Here is a 16,211-nt window from a genome sequence, read left to right as displayed (position 1 = left end):
TGGAAAAAGCAGAGAAGTAGAAAGGATAAAGTGATTGCTCTCATGATCTCATTGCATAAAAATTCATCACTATTACCACACGACTGTAGTTTATTGTGGTAAAATATATATAGCATAACATAAAAGTTACCATTTAAACTCTTCTGCTCTGAATTTGACTGCTCTAGGTAACTCATCTAAGTAGAATCATACATTTTTTGTCCTTTTTTGTGATGGCTTATTCCACTGAACATAATGTCTTCAAAATTCTCCCATGTTAAAGGGTGTGTTGGAATTTCCTTCTCATTTTGTAGATGAGTTGGAAAACCTATTGTTTTTAAAGGAAAGAGGCAGGAGGTAAACAACTAACTAAACAAATGAGTTAGTGGCCCAGCTGGTATTTCCGGGACATCTCCCCAGCCCATGCCAGGGGAGTTTCAGAAAACCCTAAAACTGGCTGTTTCCTTACTGTGTGGCCTTGAATATACCAGTTAACCTCTCTGAGCCTCTGTTTCTTCATCTCTGAAGTGGAACCCGCTTTTTTTTTGCCTTTGGATCTCACACACAGGCTGAATAATATTTCATTGTATGTATGTGCCATATTTTGTTTATCCATTCATTCATCAATGGGCATTTGAGTTGTTTTCTACCTTTTTGGCTATTGTGAATAATGCTGGTTGGGCATTGGTATACAAAAACCTCTTTGAGTCTCCTTTGAATTCTTTTATATACACACCCAGAAGTAGGCTGCTGAATTGTATGGTAATTTTATGTTTAATTTTTCGAGGAACCACCACCCTGTCCAAGAATTTTGATGTGTAACATCTATAGTTGAGATCATAGTCTATGTACAATTTTGTTTCTGATTTTCTCACTTAATTTTCCATTTTATTAACTATTTCTCAAAAACATTGTTTGTTACAGGTTGCATAGTATTCCATTGCATTGCTATGCCATATTTCCCCCCTCCACTCATTGATTTCTGGATCACAGCAAAATATTTTAAATGATGATGATAAAATAACTTGCTTCTGGTAAACAGCCTACTGGTCTCTGTTCATACTTGTTTGAGAAATACTCAACAAAGGTAGGTTCCTGCCTTTAAGGAATTAAAAAATTTTTCCTTAGAGATTACTGGGGGTCATCCAAGTAAGTGGTTTTAAAAGTTCTTTGTAGCCAGGGAAACCTGACTACAAACAAAATACCAGATAAAAGCACAGTGTGTGATAGCAAGCAGATAAAAGGAGAGAAGATCTAAGAAGGGTGCATAGGGGCTCAGAGATTTGCTCTCTCTGACCTTTGCTTCTCCTCTCTGAGGGAGAGTCTGGGAGATCTAGGGAGATTCTGGGGTTCTCTGGCACACAGTTTGAAAACCACCAGTCTGATCCAGCACTTGAAAGATGGGTAGAATCTTGAGAAAGAGGGACTTGCCTGGGGTCAAGTTCATTTTTGTACACTTATTAATTTTCATCTCTACACAAAGCAGCCACTGCCTGCATGTTGGAATCACTTTGGGAGCTTGTTAAAAATACGGGTTCTCAGGATTCTTCCTTCGTCTCCAAAACGGGGGATGTGGAAGTGACCAGGACTGGAGCCCCCAGCTCCACAGTCCACACTGGCCTCTGTGGGGTGCTCGCCATTCCAGCTCCCTGCATTTACAGGTGCTTGCCCTTCGACCCCACCCATGGAACTCCTACTCATGCTTTGAGGCCCAGTTCAAAAATAGCCTCTTCCTCTTTGAAGCCGGCTGCACAGCCCCATGCAAGACTGCTGACTCCTTCCTCTGTGGCCCCAGAACACAACATGGGACATCTGTCTCCACTCACACTTCTTTCTGCTGTGTGTAATAGCTAATTGCTTCCAGGCCAAGATCCCTGACTAGAATGTTAGTTCCTCTGCATTCCTCACAGTGCCAGGCACACAGTGGGTGCTTTGTGGTTGTTTGTTGACTGAACTTGGATCTGGTACAGCCCCATATTTGGAGGATAAGATAGCCAAGGCTCAGATTGTCAACAACTTACAGAAGGTCATTCAGCCCATCAGGGCAGTGCCAGGACAGGTACCTGGTTGTCCTGAGGCTCAGCCCTTGGCCCTGGCAAGGAGAGCAGCTGTCTGGCCTGAGCAGGGAGCACGGGCCCTGGCTACCTTGTCTCTGAGTCCCACAATAGCCCGGGTTGTCTGAAATCCAGAGGGCTCTGCCTGGTTTGTGATTGGTGTATCTGTTTGGATGTCTAGAATTTACTTTATAAAACTTTAGATCATAGTCTGTGTATAATTTCATATCGGTCATATACAGTAGGGAATACTATGTAAGCACTACCTGGACTGAGCCAGTGTGCAGATGCTAAGAAAGCAAGTCCAGTGGGGCGGGGTCAGCCAATCAGCTCTCAAGGATGCAGAGTCTGGGGTGGGGGCCAGCCAGCATCATAGCCGGAGGTGGCTGCTGCAAACCCTCCTGTTATCCCAATTTGCAATCAACAACTAATGCTTTTCTAATTAGTACACTGGGGGCTAACATTGTTTTTCAGTTGGGGAAAGAAGTGACTTGTGTATTATGATGAATGTCACACATGGGCTTACACTACTGAAATAAAAGTATTCATGATATCTATGTATTTATGATGTGTGGATGGGTTAAAGTAGCTAGTATTCATTCCCATCCTTGCATGAAGATGGGATAGGGTCCCTTATCCAGTACCAGCCAGGAACTCAGGGTTCTGTGGCATAGATGGGAGACAGAATCCTGCCCCTGGAACCCTAGCACTTGCCTCCACAGGGTTGCCTAACCTTCATAGTGCTGTGGACTCCTTTCACATCTGATGAAGCCTGCAGACAGTCCCTTTCTGAGAATGTTTCAAAATGGAAAAATAAAATGGGATTATAGAGGAAATGAGTCATATTGAACTATATAGTTATAATATTAATGAATTATGTTCATTATAATTTCAGCTCAAACTGAGTTGCTTCCTTAACTGTAAAATGGGGATAATTCCAGTACTTACCTCACAGAGTCTAGTGAGACTTGAATAATGAGTGTAAAGTGTTTAGAACATGGCCTGGCATGTAGTAAGCATTCTATAAATGGTAGCACTTGCTATTATTATTATTATTATTATTATTATTATTATTATAGATTTCTGCTCTTCAGGAGTTCACAATTAAAGGTAGAATGAAAGGTGTAGGACTATAGCCCGATGAAGGGCTAGAGAGAGTGAAATGGCTACTGACTGAGAGTGCACCATGCTTTTGTGTCAGCCCAGCTTGGGTCAGTTCTGGCTCTGACCTTAGCTATCTGAGCATGGGCAAGAGATATCCCCTCTCTGAGCCTCGGTTTTCTCCCCTGTAAAATGGGGATACTGGTAGAATCTACTTGATAGGGCCACTGTCAGCTACACCTCCTTCCCTTCCATCAGCCAGTTAAATCATGTGTCCCTCATTAGCCACATCTCCCTCCTTAACTTTCTGTACTCCCCCGTCCCCCTGCCAATGAATCCAGCGAATTGCCATCTCTGCCACTGTCCCTGGGATGCTGAATGGGATTGTGTAGACGCTCTGTTACAACCTCAGCAGGGTCGCAGGGCTGCTTGGCACCCTGTGTCCTGGTCCCTGGTCAGTGTCCTCGTCTCTTGTCTCTCAGTGCTCATGGCATCTGCTCCTAACCTGGGTGGCTCTCAGGCTGCTAGCCCCACCTGCTCTCATCATGCATCACCTAGCTTCCTATTTCATAGGAAAGTGAGGCCAGACAGAACAACACTCTGAACTTTATTCTCCTTTCAAATTTGACTGAATGTTCACCCATCTTTGGGACTTAAGGATAAAACAATTCTACAGGACAATGGGAAAGTGTTCTTGCCTCTACTTCACTTTCCTTTATTCTTGCAGGGTTATCATGATAAGGAGGGTAAAGGTTTTATAGGGAAGTGGGTAGACTAATATCTAGAGAATATTCTACTCTGTGTAAGATGGATGGAGTAGGTTATGCTGCAGTAACAAACAACCCCTAAATCTTAGAGGCCAAACCCACAAAAGTTCATTTCTGATTTTAATTAATATGAGCATCCTGGATCAGCTGGGGGCTGGTCTTCATTTAAGAAGCCAGGCTGATGGAGCAGTCACCTTCTTGAATATACTCCATGGCAGAGAGAAAGAGAACCCTAGAAGGTCTTTCACCGGCAATGAAATGCTTGGGCTCACTCCTATTAGACTAGTCACATGGGCCTATCCAACCACGAGGGGACCAGGAAATGATACCCTGCTGTGAAGGTGGAGAGCCGGAAATGTGTGGTAGTACCTTAGGAGTACCCCAAGTAGAGTATTCCCTCCGTGCCTAGCATGCTAACATCAACTCCGCAAGTTGCTGTAGTCACCGACCTGGTTGCGCAAACAGAACAGTCTCTAGGCTTTCCACTGACTGCCGAGAAGCCACATGGAGAGAGGAAAAAGTCCAAAGCCACCTCTCAGCCCCAAGTGCTAAGCAAAGGAACAATAAGGCACCTACAACTGCCAGTGTCTCGGCAAAGAATGCAGAAGCCAGGAAAAGAGAGCAGGTGATACTGCTAAGAGCTCTAGGGGGCTAGACCCATGGGGAAGGCAGAGGCAGTGGGGTCCAATCAGGGTTTCCACACCACATTCTTCATAACAGACCCATGTGATGTTTCCTAAGTGGGGCACATATTTTGGTGTTTTTACTCCATTTCTGAGCTATTTTATGTTTGTGTTTGAGTGAGGGATGTTCTTTCTAAATCGAATATCTGCAGTCCACACACAATGGTCACCTTTTTCCTGTGGCACTTCTGTGGCATTCCCCAACTTATTCAAGAGCAGTGTGGGTGGGGAAGGAAAGTCGTGTGGCCACCTTGGCAGTTGCTACTGGGGGTTTTCAGGTGGGCCCAGATAAGGGAACTCGGGAAGAAGACCGTTGACTGCAGTTTCCCAGCACTGTCCCTGCACTCATCAGTTTCCTGTGCTGTGGTTAAGAGGCAACTTGTCCTGGAGAGATGTCACACCTGGACACCAGTCCTGGGCTCCTCCTGTCCTTGCTGAGTGGCCTGGATAGGTCATTTCCCTTCCTTGGTGCCTCAGTTTTCTCATCTGTAACATGAAGCCGTTCAGAAGACAGAGGACATGCTTGAGAGGAGAGTGACCTCCAGCCACGTGGGCAAGGTGGCATGTGCGACTGCCCCCTGAGTCCTCCAGAAGTCCATGGAGCTTAGAGTAGGGAAGGCCTGAATGTTTGGGGGTCAGAGGACATTCACCTCAGTTTGCATGCGTTTGGTGGCAGGGAAGTTGTGTTCTGGGCTCAGCTTCCCACTAGAGGACATATTGGCTGATCCTTGTGTACTAGCAGTCTGAACGGTGCCTGGCACATGATAGGTGCCTATATTAAAGAAATATTTGTTGAATGAATGAATGAACAAATTCACACATTACTCCCTTCAACTCTGAATCAGTGACGTGCAGACTTTCTGTGGGGCAGGAGGAGATTGGAGAAATTCGTGGCTACAGTCCCAGATAAGTCACCTTGGGCAAGTCACCAGACTCCTGTGCATGTGGTGAGAGAAGCACCCACCCTGCCTCACAGGTTGTTGTAGGGGCTCCAGCTGGCGGGAGGATTTGAAAACACCTTGTGTAAAGGAGACGGGAACATAGTGGACTCTTTGTGGACACAGAAAAGTGGTGCCAGAGTCTGTGAGGTGGAGAGTTCTGGAATAATCATTAATGGGAATTGAATAGCTACAATTTATGGGCTACTTGCTCCAATACCGGCCCCATGCCAAGCACTTTATGTGACCATCTCATTTACCGTGGTCTAAGAGAGAGGCATTGTTATTCTCATTTTACAGAGCCCAGAAAATTTAAGTGATTGCCCAAGGTCATGCATTTTGCCAACACCCAGGCCTATCCCTGACTTCTATGGGAGCCTGCCTGCTGCCCCATGAGGAGGTGGAGACAGTCCCATCTCTTAGGCACCAGTGATAATAATACAAGTTGCTTCTTTCTAAGTACCTAGTAGGTGCTAGACACTTTACAGATGTTATTGGTCATCCTTTCAACAACTCAAGGAGTAGGAATTATTATCCCTGGTTCACAGATAAGTAAACAGAGGCTGAGAGAGAATGAAATGATTTATCCAGGGTCACACAGCAAGAAAGTAGGGGCAATAGGATTTGAACCCAGAAGACTGTGCCATTGGCCAGCCAGAGGGGCGCAGGGACTGGGAGCTGGCCCCTTGAGAGCCTGAATCTGCCTCTGAGCGGGAGGACAGGAAACAGCCTGAAAACTTTCACTTCCGCCATGTGAAATGCCCCTGGCTGGCTCCAGGCCTCTCATGTGTGCCGTTATAGCTGGGGAGGAGAAGCCTTCTTTAGAATTTGACTCTCAGCAGTTCTGATGGTAGCTGGGTAAGCCTTGGATTAGGCAGTCCTTCTGGTCTCCACCCAAGGCCACGCTCTCCTCTCCTCACTTCTCCACAGCCTCATCACGTGCCTACGGCTCAGGAAGCACCAACAGCTCCTATGCAGAGGGTCTCCTCCTGGAGTCTGTGACTGGGTGTGAAAGGTGATATCCCCAGAACTGGGATACACACTAGCCCAACCTTTCCATCCAACAGAGGGGGCAGGGTGGGAATCAACCAGGTGCACCAGAGAGCCACCTGGAACTGGTGGCAGAGCTGAGAACAGAACCTCTGTGTGTGCCACACCTCTTTGCCTGGCAGTCCTTGGGTTTCTCAGATCACTGCACCCTTGCCAGCACATGTCTAGGCCTCCTTCTCTCTTCCATAGGCAAATGGGGCCACAAGTGGTCCGATAAGAGTGCTGCGGGGGCAGGAAGGCAAGCTCAGAACCTAGACTGGAGTGAAGTGCAGCTTACCCAACTCTGCCCTGCAGCCCTCACGCTGTGTTCTGGCAGCCTTTCTAGTCTTCGCCCTTTTGTTCTGGTGTTCTGCTTCTGGGCTGTGCCACTCACTCAGGTTTCAGGGAGGTGCCCGTTAAGGACGCCCCGTTTTGCCTTCAATCAGCACACATCAGACCTGCCCACTCTTGCCTTCTGCTGGCAACTTCCAAATCGGGCTCCACCCTGGTTGTCTCTCTAGGATGTCTTTGCTGAGCTGACTGGTCCCAGCAAGTTCTTCAAACTCAACACATGTAGAAAGGAACTCATCAGTTTTCCTCTACTTCCAATTCTTTCCACTCCATTTTCTAGTCAACAACACCATCCACTCTCCCTCTTCAATCAGAAACCTGGAAACCAGCCCAGGCAGTTGGGCAAACTTGAGTGAGCTTTGGGATCCCCTGGAGACCTCGGCAGACACAGATTCCTGGGCCTACACTGCACGGTCTGATTGGTTGGGGCTGGGTGGGCTTGATCTCTGTATTTCTCAGGCTCCCAGGTGATGTGTTCACGAGCCACACTTTGAGTAGCACTGGCCTGGACTCATGAGTGTTTCACTCCCTTGATCCCACTGCCCACTATTATTGTTGATATTATGATTGCCATCAACTTTAGAAGTAGTTCACATGTACTGAATGCTTAGGTGCCAAGCACTGTACTAGGTATGCATTTAGCCTACAGAGATGTATGAGTGCCAGGTGCTATTATAGGTACTTTCATGTGGTACAAAACATACAAAAGTATTCGCCCATGGCTTTGACATTGTGGTAGAGCAGGGGTCCTCAAACTACGGCCCACAGGCCACATGCAAATACAAATATTGTATTTGTTCCCGTTTTGTTTTTTTACTTCAAAGTAAGATATGTGCAGTGTGCATAGGAATTTGTTCATAGTTTTTTTTTAAACTATAGTCCGGCCCTCCAATGGTCTGAGGGACAGTGAACTGGCCCCCTGTTTAAAAAGTTTGAGGACCCCTGCTGGTAGAGGAAGAAAGAAATTTAAAATGTAAATAAATAAACTACAAAAGGAAAGTCATTTTAATTCCAGGAAGTTCTCACCAAGAAGGTGACATTGATGCCAAGTTTGAAAGATAATAGATTTCATGTAACCCAAGATGTCCCTTCCTTTATTTCTCTCAATGCCGCTGTTTCCCATCTCAGTCCCTTGGTTCAGGTCTCCACTCCTTCACTTGGACATCAGCCAGCAGTCCCTTGGCTGGTTTCCTTGGCTGGAGATTTTCCTTCTCCCACCCACACTCAGCCTGCAGCCACCTAATTCTTCTAAATAAAGCAAATTATGTCATTACCATGGCCTAATGTCACTGAAGGATTTCTAGCATCATCAGGATAAGATGCACAATGGGGATTCAAGGCTCCTGGTGACGATTTTGCACACCCCCCAGCTTCTCTGCCACCTGCACACACCACCCACTTTGTCTCCATACTTCAACAGCTCTGAATTAGAACTTGTCAACTGCCTACTTTGTCCCCCAAACTTATCACCAACCCTCCCATTCTGTATCTTTCCGTTTTGCACAAGGGGAAGCACCTTCTGCCCGTCTTAGGGGAACCCTTCCATCCTCCCCCAAAGGTTGCTCTTCCTCCCTGTCCTTTCCCTCCTCTGAATCTCCAAAGCCCTTCTCTCCTTGACTCTGTCTCATCAAGGCAATCCCACTGCCCGAAGTGTACTCCGGAGTCATCTGCCTTTTCCTCTAGGACAGCCGTGGGCAAACTGTGGCCTGCGGGCCGGATCCGGCCCGTTTGAAATGAATAAAACTAAAAAAAAAAAAGACCATACCCTTTTATGTAATGATGTTTACTTTGAATTTATATTAGTTCACACAAACACTCCATCCATGCTTTTGTTCCGGCCCTCCGGTCCAGTTTAAGAACCCATTGTGGCCCTCGAGTCAAAAAGCTTGCCCACCCCTGCTCTAGGACCTCTCTAGCTGTCACCCTCTGGTAAGAAAGGGGTCCTTACACTTACTGACATCACTGCCTCACCTGAGGTTCATTCCCTGATCCACTGCAACCTGGCACCTGGCTACAGATGTAGAAACAGAGGCACAGAAAAGTTAAGTTACCCAGGATTGCATAGCCTAAGAGGCAGAGGTGGGGATGCAAATCCAGCCAGCCTGGCCTCAGGGTGTCTGCTTGTAACCACCACATCTACCACCCCTCATCCACCTAGAGAGGTGGGGATGATGGTTACCCCGACACAGAGGAGGAAACCAACCAAACTGCTCTGTCACATGCAAGCATCAGCCATTGTGTCCTTTGTGGCTGCCCTAAACATGTTTAGGATTAAACAAATAGTGACAGCCTACAACCTTTTGGTCTGTAGTGTTCTTTGACAAGAACAGTTAATCCTCGTATCCTCACAGGTAAGCCAGGTGGGGATCTTGACCTTCATTTTCCCCAACAAGAGGTTGTCTGGGATGCAAGCCAGGGTTCCCCACACCCAGGATGTAGCCTCCTTGGCCGCAACTCCCAGGCCTTGCAATCGTTTAACTCGGGGTCTGGCAGATGGGCAGATACTGAATGCTGGCTGCTATCTGACAGATCCAGATCCATGGCTGTTTAGACTGGAGGGGGCCTTAGTGACCCATTGAATGATAAGATTAGTCAGCCCTGCCAGGCACCTTGCTAAGCTCTTACCTGGACAGCCTCTGGCCTCCTTTGATCAGTAGAGCCATACAGCCAAGGCTCATTTGCTGTGGTTCTCTGCCTGTCACTTAAGGAATAGCCAAAAGTGTGTTCTCCTTTTTTGGGAGTCTGAGCATGAGAGTATGTCAGGGAAGGAGGAAGATCAGGTTGGATACTTTAGTTCAATTTTCCGCCTTCCAGTTTGCAGGCTCTGTCTAGCTGTGGTTAAACAGCCTGGAGTCCACTGCCTCTAGAACAGTGGTTCTCAACCTTCTGGCCCTTTAAATACAGTTCCTCATGTTGTGACCCAACCGCAGAATTATTTTCGTTGCTACTTCATAACTGTAATGTTGCTACTGTTATGAATCTTAATGTAAATATCTGATATGCAGAGTGGTCTTAGGTGACCCCTGTGAAAGGGTCGTTAGACCGCCAAAGGGGTCGCGACCCACAGGTTGAGAACCGCTGCTCTAGAAGGTCCCCTGGACGCAGCTGAGGGAAAGAGCAATGCCAGACCCACAGCTGGTGATGGTGAGCAAGTCACCGAGGCTGCCAGAGCCTCCCTTGTTCCCTGACCACCGGTGGGTGATCCCGAGGATCACTCAGAAAAGGAGAGGCTGCTTTACTGAAAAAATGGGAGACCCATCTGACCCATGATCAGTGCTTGCTCGTCAAAAGGACCAGTTTATCTTAGCCCAGCTCCTTAGCCTCCAAACTCTGTTATCTTTCCTATTGCATTGACTTTAAGTCCAGATTCATGGATGGATTAACGCAACAGATCTTCCCTGAACCCCTAGTGAGGTGCTTGGTGGCACTTGGTATTGGGACAGGGAACACAAGTGAAGGAAAAGGCAGGGCTGTCCATTATTCTGTGACCCTTGAGCCAGTGTCAGGGGAAGACAGAATGCCCAAGAGAAGGCAGCTTTCAGCAGGAAGGTCCCCGGCCATTTTTGTTTTTAACATACACATGGAAAAGTCCCATGTGTGATGAGTAAGTGGACATACCCGTGTAACTACTACCCAGCTCAAGAAACAACATAATCAGTCCCCTCCCAGTCTACCACCCCCCCCCCCGACTTCTAACACCATAGATAGGGTTTGCCTATTTTTGAACTTTAAAGAAACAGAACCATCCGGGGCTTCTTTCACTCAATGCTGTGCGTGTGAGATTCATCCTTTTGATGTTAGTAGCTGTCGCTGGTTCATTCTCAGTGCTGTGTGTCAAATCCCAATTCGATCACAAAGGATCTGCTTTCTGGAGTTTTGTTTTGTTTTTAATAACTAACCATGTTTAAAAAGCCATAGCCAGTATTGCAAAAACAAAACATTTAGAGTAATATTTATGAATGCAAGCATAAGTTATTTTTTTTGCCTTCTGTAATCATCTTTGCAATGCTAAAAGTAAGTTCCAACTGTGGTGCTTTTGAGAAGCTGCAGGTGCACACAGTTGACCTACTGATTTACTGTCTCAAAGTATTCTTTGGAAGCAGTCAGGTGTGGCTCGATCATAGGAGAATCCGGGGTCCAGTTTGCTAAGCAGACTTCTCCATGGACTCCCACAAACTGGAATGCTTTCACCAGGCAGAGGCCCACTGGGAGATCATTGACATTCAAATGCTTGATGACTCCATTGGGGTCAGTTAGGAAGAGACCTCTTAGTGTAAGACCGGGACCTTCTAACAGCACATCTTAGTCTCGGGAAGTCTGTTTAGTCAAATCTGACAGTAGCGCGATATTCATGCGGCCCCAACAGCCATTCTCCCTCAGTGTGGTGATCCAGGCTAGACGGCTGTAGTGGGGAATCCGCTGACCCTGAAACAACTTCACAGTTCTCATCATGAAACTCATTGGCTTTGTCATGAAAAGCAATAATTTCTGTAGGGCACACCAGGTGAAATCCAAAGGAGAGAATAAGCGGATCAAATACTAGTATTTCTCCCTTAAGTCGTACAGGCTTAGTTCTTTGAACTCTCCTTTGACAAGGCTGTACCCTTAAAATAGGGTGTGTGCTGAGCAAGGGATGAGGAACTAGTGCTAAAAGCAAATGTTGCTTGATTGGAAGGAAACCACAATACATTTGTCAAGCACATTCTTCTAGAAGCAGCAGGCCTAAGGGCTGCCAAGGCAGAGATACCCCCAGGAATGGCCCTCACAAGACTAGCCACTGAATTGAGCAACCTCCCTCACCTTGGGGAAAAGGAGGGAGGGGAGGACCAAAGCCTCAGGGAGAATGAGATAGGGCCTGTGAGGTTGGGGCAGGAAGCTGGATCTGGTCCACAGAGGGCTTGGGGTTGCTTTCAGTTTTGGGTGCCCTATTCATGTTCCAGTCCATGTCTCTTGGTGAGCTTATGTGAGTTTTATTTGGGATGCAGGCCTAGAGTAGAATGACTGGGTCATAGGTATGCATTTATTCGGCTTTGATAGATACCAGCAGGAAGGATTTAAGCAAGTTGTTAGAATTTCCAGACCCTAAAGCTCCTGGTCAACCAGCTCCTGCCCCAGGAGAGGAGCTGTGAAATGTGCTTTGGAGAAGAGTGGGGAAGATGCTGGATTAGGCAGCCCTTAGGGGTGGGGGTGGGCAGTCCTTGGCTCCTTCCTGTCGGGTTTTGGTCCCTCTTCTTAGTCTGGGGTTTCCAGACTGTACTCCTGAGAGGTGTCTGGGGCTACTTGGGAGGGGAGGCATAAGGGGCCTTTGAGCTTCACTTTCCTGCTTTGGCCACAGCACTCCGTGGACCTTTGTTTCACACAGCGGAGTTCTGAGAATGACTTCATGTGTTTTTGAGAGTTTTCCTGCGGTGTTTGAAAATGCATTGCTCTAAGGTCCCGTCCAGCTGGAAAATTCTATTTTGGGAGCAGGAGGTGGGTGTGGGAAGGGTTAAGCATTATTCAGCCAAAGAGCCAGTTGGCCTTTTAAAGTTCTTATAGCTCGGTTTGCAAAGCGGGAGATCTCACTCATAACATTCTATAAAAATAGTGTTCAAACAAAACAGCTTCCAAAGTCTAAAGCAGCGGTCGCCAACCCTGCGGACCTCACTTGCCAACCTTGTGGACCTCATGGACCCCCAGTGGCTGCTGGTTGGCGACTGCTGGTCTAAAGGATGCAGAGGCCAGGCTTCACTCTGAGGAACATATAGGCAGCATTTCAGCAACAGTCTTGAGGACATTGTACTTCCCCCATCCCTCTACATTTAAAAGTTTATTTTAGTTTAGTTTAGTTTCATTTTATATCTCCATTGGCTGTTCCTAATAGTAGTCACTTGGGGTTGTTTGGGTTCAGGACAGTTCCCATTTTTGCCAAGGAGTGGTGACGTGGGCGGGCCTGAGTGTCCCTTATCGAGGAGTGGTAGCCTTTCCCTCCTCCGACAGCAGGCCTAGTTTGGACTCGTAGTTTACCTTGATGAAGGGAGGCTGGGCTGTTCATGGAGCCAGAGAGATATATTCTCTGCCTGGCATGTAGCTCTAATCAACAGTTCGATAAACAGCTATTTCCCCAGGGGCAGCAGGGAACATAGCCTCTGGCTGCTCTGAGATTTGTCTGCCCCACTCTTCCTGAAACAGCTGTTTATTCTTTTGACAGGAGTTGGACCACAGCACCTTCCCTTCCTCCCAGCCCTGCCTCCTTCTGTAGAACGGAGCTCAACAGGACTTTGTTATTTTGCCTTTTACTCTGGGAGGAGAGAAGCAGACGATGAGGTATGTGAAATGTTGGAATGATCTACTTCTGCCTTGTTGGGGTCACTGGGGGAACTGTGAGCAGGCAGCAGTGAGGATCTACCTGGGGGAGGACCCTCGCTCTCCCCTAACCTCTTGCTGGTTCCCCCCCACTCAGTAGTTCCGGAAGAAGCCAAAGTCCTTCTGTCCCCGGCATGGGATCTAGAAGTGGGAGCTGGCAGTTGTTGGCTCAGGGACATCACTGTAAGTTTTCCTGGATTTGGCTTCCCCTGGCAGGACCTCTCGGGGCTGTGGCTGCAGCCTGGGGTTTTCTCTGCAGGACTCAGGATGACAGTGCCGGGGTCACGTAGATGGATGCGGAGCCCTCTCCGTGCAGTAGACTCTTTGTTTACCTATTTCTCTTGGAAAAATCCTTGCACAATGTTGGGATCATGCAGCAAGGCAAAGCTGGCTGGATCCAGGCTTCAGATTTCCAGAAGGGACTCAAGAAAAGGTACAACAAGATGTATCTCAGAGAACAGGTTGTACTGTTTGTGACGGCTGGAGTGACACTTAGCCATGTATTTAGTCTGAGACTTGTCTGTTTCCTCCGTCTGTGTTTACCCTGACCCTCATAATGAAAAACTTAACTGGAAACAGCCTTCTATGCACTCTGTTTTTCCAGGAGTTATACCATGTTTCTTCCAATGGGGAGCATTTCCCTATAATGCCCACCAATTTATTTATTTATGTAAACATTTATTTAATTATTTATTTTAGAGAGAAAGGAGAGAGAGAGAGACTGATTTGTTGTTCCAGTTATTTATGCATTCACTGTTTGAGTCCTCTATGTGCCCTGATGAGGATCGAACCCAAAACCTTGGTGTATTGGGACAACACTCTGGCCAGTTGAGCTACCCGGCCAGGGCCTACGCCCACCAATTTAGAGAATTTTTTGGGTAAAGCAGCACCCTCCCTCTTCAGCTCCAGAAACAGCCCCCTGTCAGGAGCTGGGCCTGGGAGTCATAGGGTCTGCTTTTCAAATTGGCATCTCCTTCTGGGTGAGCTTGCCATCTCAGCCTCCGCTAAAGCTCAGTTTCCTCAGTGGAAAAGCCACGGCACTGACCATGATGAGGGATGAACAGATGGAGTGAATGAGTGAGGAAGACCTGCACCAGGCACACAGGAGATGCCTGGGAATGGCAGAGGAGCCAGTACTCACCAGCTGGTCAAAGGGGAAGCCAGCCCCTCAATGAGGCTAGCCTAGCCCCAGATTGGCTAGCTTTGGGCCAATCACTCCGTGATTATCATAAGAGGCAAAAAGAGAGAATGTCCCAAAGAGACCTGAGTGATTAATCCATTGTAAGCCCTCATGTTTTCTGAGAACAGAGTGGTGAAAATGGTGGACACCAGAGGCCAATGTCCTGGACCTGAACCTGAGTCCCGGCTCTACCACTTCATGCTGTGTGACATTGGGCAAGTTACTTAACCTCTCTGAGCCTCTATTTTCATATATTTAAAATGGGGATAATTCTAGAGTGACTTCACAGGGTTGCTGTGAGGCTTACCTTGAGAAACTGCTGACAAAGTGGTTAGCCCAGGGCCCGGCCTGATTCAGTCTGAGAGCATCAAGTGTTGTTAGGGCCTGAAGCTTATTCAATTTTCAGGGTCTTCTTTAGAGAAAGAATGCAAAATTGCAAATACAATATTAGTCATGGAAATGGATATAGTTGACCCTTGAACAACAAGGGTTTGAATTGCGTAGGTCCACTTATACATGGATTTTTTTCCCAATAAATACTGTAAACATATTTTTCTTAAAATTTTCTTTAACGTTTTCTTTTCTCTAGCTTATTGTAATAATACAGTATATAATACATATAACATACAAATATATGTTAATCAACTGTTTATGTAATTGGTAAGGCTTCCATCAATAGTAGGCTATGAGTAGTTAAGTTTTGGGGGAGTCAAAAGTTATATGAAGATTTTCAGCTGCAGGGATTCAGCACCCCTAATCCCTTCATTGTTCAAGGGTCAATTTTATTTAGAATATGAGCAGACATATCACAAAAATTACAAAAACTGACAGATACTCCAAATAGGACAAAATCCAGACAACATCATAATAAAATGATGTGAAAACAATGTAAAAATGATTAGCATTATGTAGGTGTCTAATGCACCAGTCATATTTTGGCTGCATACTCTTGAGTTGCCTTGTTGTCTGACAGTGATTTTGTAGTATCATTTTTAATAGAGACAAAAGAAAGACAAACCAGTTTTGCCTCTAGCAGTGGTTAATCAGCGGTTGCTTTTTATTACTGAGCGTTTAGAAAAGTTTCCTTCAGCTTCACAACTTATTATTGGTGGTGCCTCATCTGGAAGTCTTTTGGCAGTTTCTTGCTCAGGTGGCTCCAGGCCAGAGCACCAGACAACTCAACTCTTGATCCTGGATGGGGTCGTCTGGAGGTTATGGGCATGAGGTCATGATCATCAAGACCCCTGAGCAGGGAGCAGAGCAGCATCTAGTTCAGCTTTTTCTCCTTTCGATAAAAGAAAGGGCTCCTGTGTGTTACAAGGTCCACCTAGGTTCAGTTGTTACAGGGACCCAGGCGGGTGTGCAGCCCTAGACCAAGCACCAAGGCTGGAGTGACTCCCCCAAGCAGGGGACATTCCTCACTTCTGGGAAGCATTAAGGCCTTCCCACCCCCCAACCCACTCTTGCAAGGGGCCTGTCGCCAGGCTTTATTGGCTTCTGGGTAAGTAGGCCTCTTGGCTCAACTCCTGTTGGCCAGTAATCTTATCATTTGATCGGTACTTGAAGGAATCTATGGGGCCATTGCAGCGAAATGTGCTCCACGTGGCTAAGTGAACTAACCTCTTACAATGAGACTTCCAGCCATGGTTGATTTCCAGGCAGTGGGGCAAATACGAGGAGCAGCTGGGCCCTGAGTCCTGGGCAGTGGTGAGGGGAGCTGACTGTCACAAGTCACAGTGGGGGTGGGGGTGGGCTTGCCTTGAGCTTCTGTGTGGTGCTGCCCT

At 46.9% G+C, this 16,211-nt stretch overlaps 1 protein-coding gene and 1 pseudogene across 2 annotated transcripts in view; one reads left to right on the top strand and one right to left on the bottom strand.

The window, feature by feature from the left end:
- Nucleotides 1-913: 913 nt before the first annotated feature.
- LOC102418670 (N-acetyllactosaminide alpha-1,3-galactosyltransferase) overlaps nucleotides 914-16,211 on the top strand; it is a 36,826-nt gene continuing 21,528 nt past the window's right edge. The window contains exons 1-2 of one of the 2 annotated variants that reach the window (XM_023755947.1): nucleotides 914-1,066; nucleotides 13,093-13,208. The gene's annotated coding sequence lies outside the window, so the exon portion shown is untranslated. The remainder of the gene's footprint in view (nucleotides 1,067-13,092; nucleotides 13,209-16,211) is intronic. The other variant, XM_006091114.3, reaches the window with a different exon arrangement.
- On the bottom strand, nucleotides 10,656-12,936 carry LOC102425144 (annotated as a pseudogene).

Source organism: Myotis lucifugus, unplaced genomic scaffold (genome assembly GCF_000147115.1).
Source record: "Myotis lucifugus unplaced genomic scaffold, Myoluc2.0 scaffold_87, whole genome shotgun sequence".
Lineage (NCBI taxonomy): Eukaryota > Metazoa > Chordata > Mammalia > Chiroptera > Vespertilionidae > Myotis > Myotis lucifugus.
This window is presented reverse-complemented; position numbering and strand designations above follow the sequence as displayed.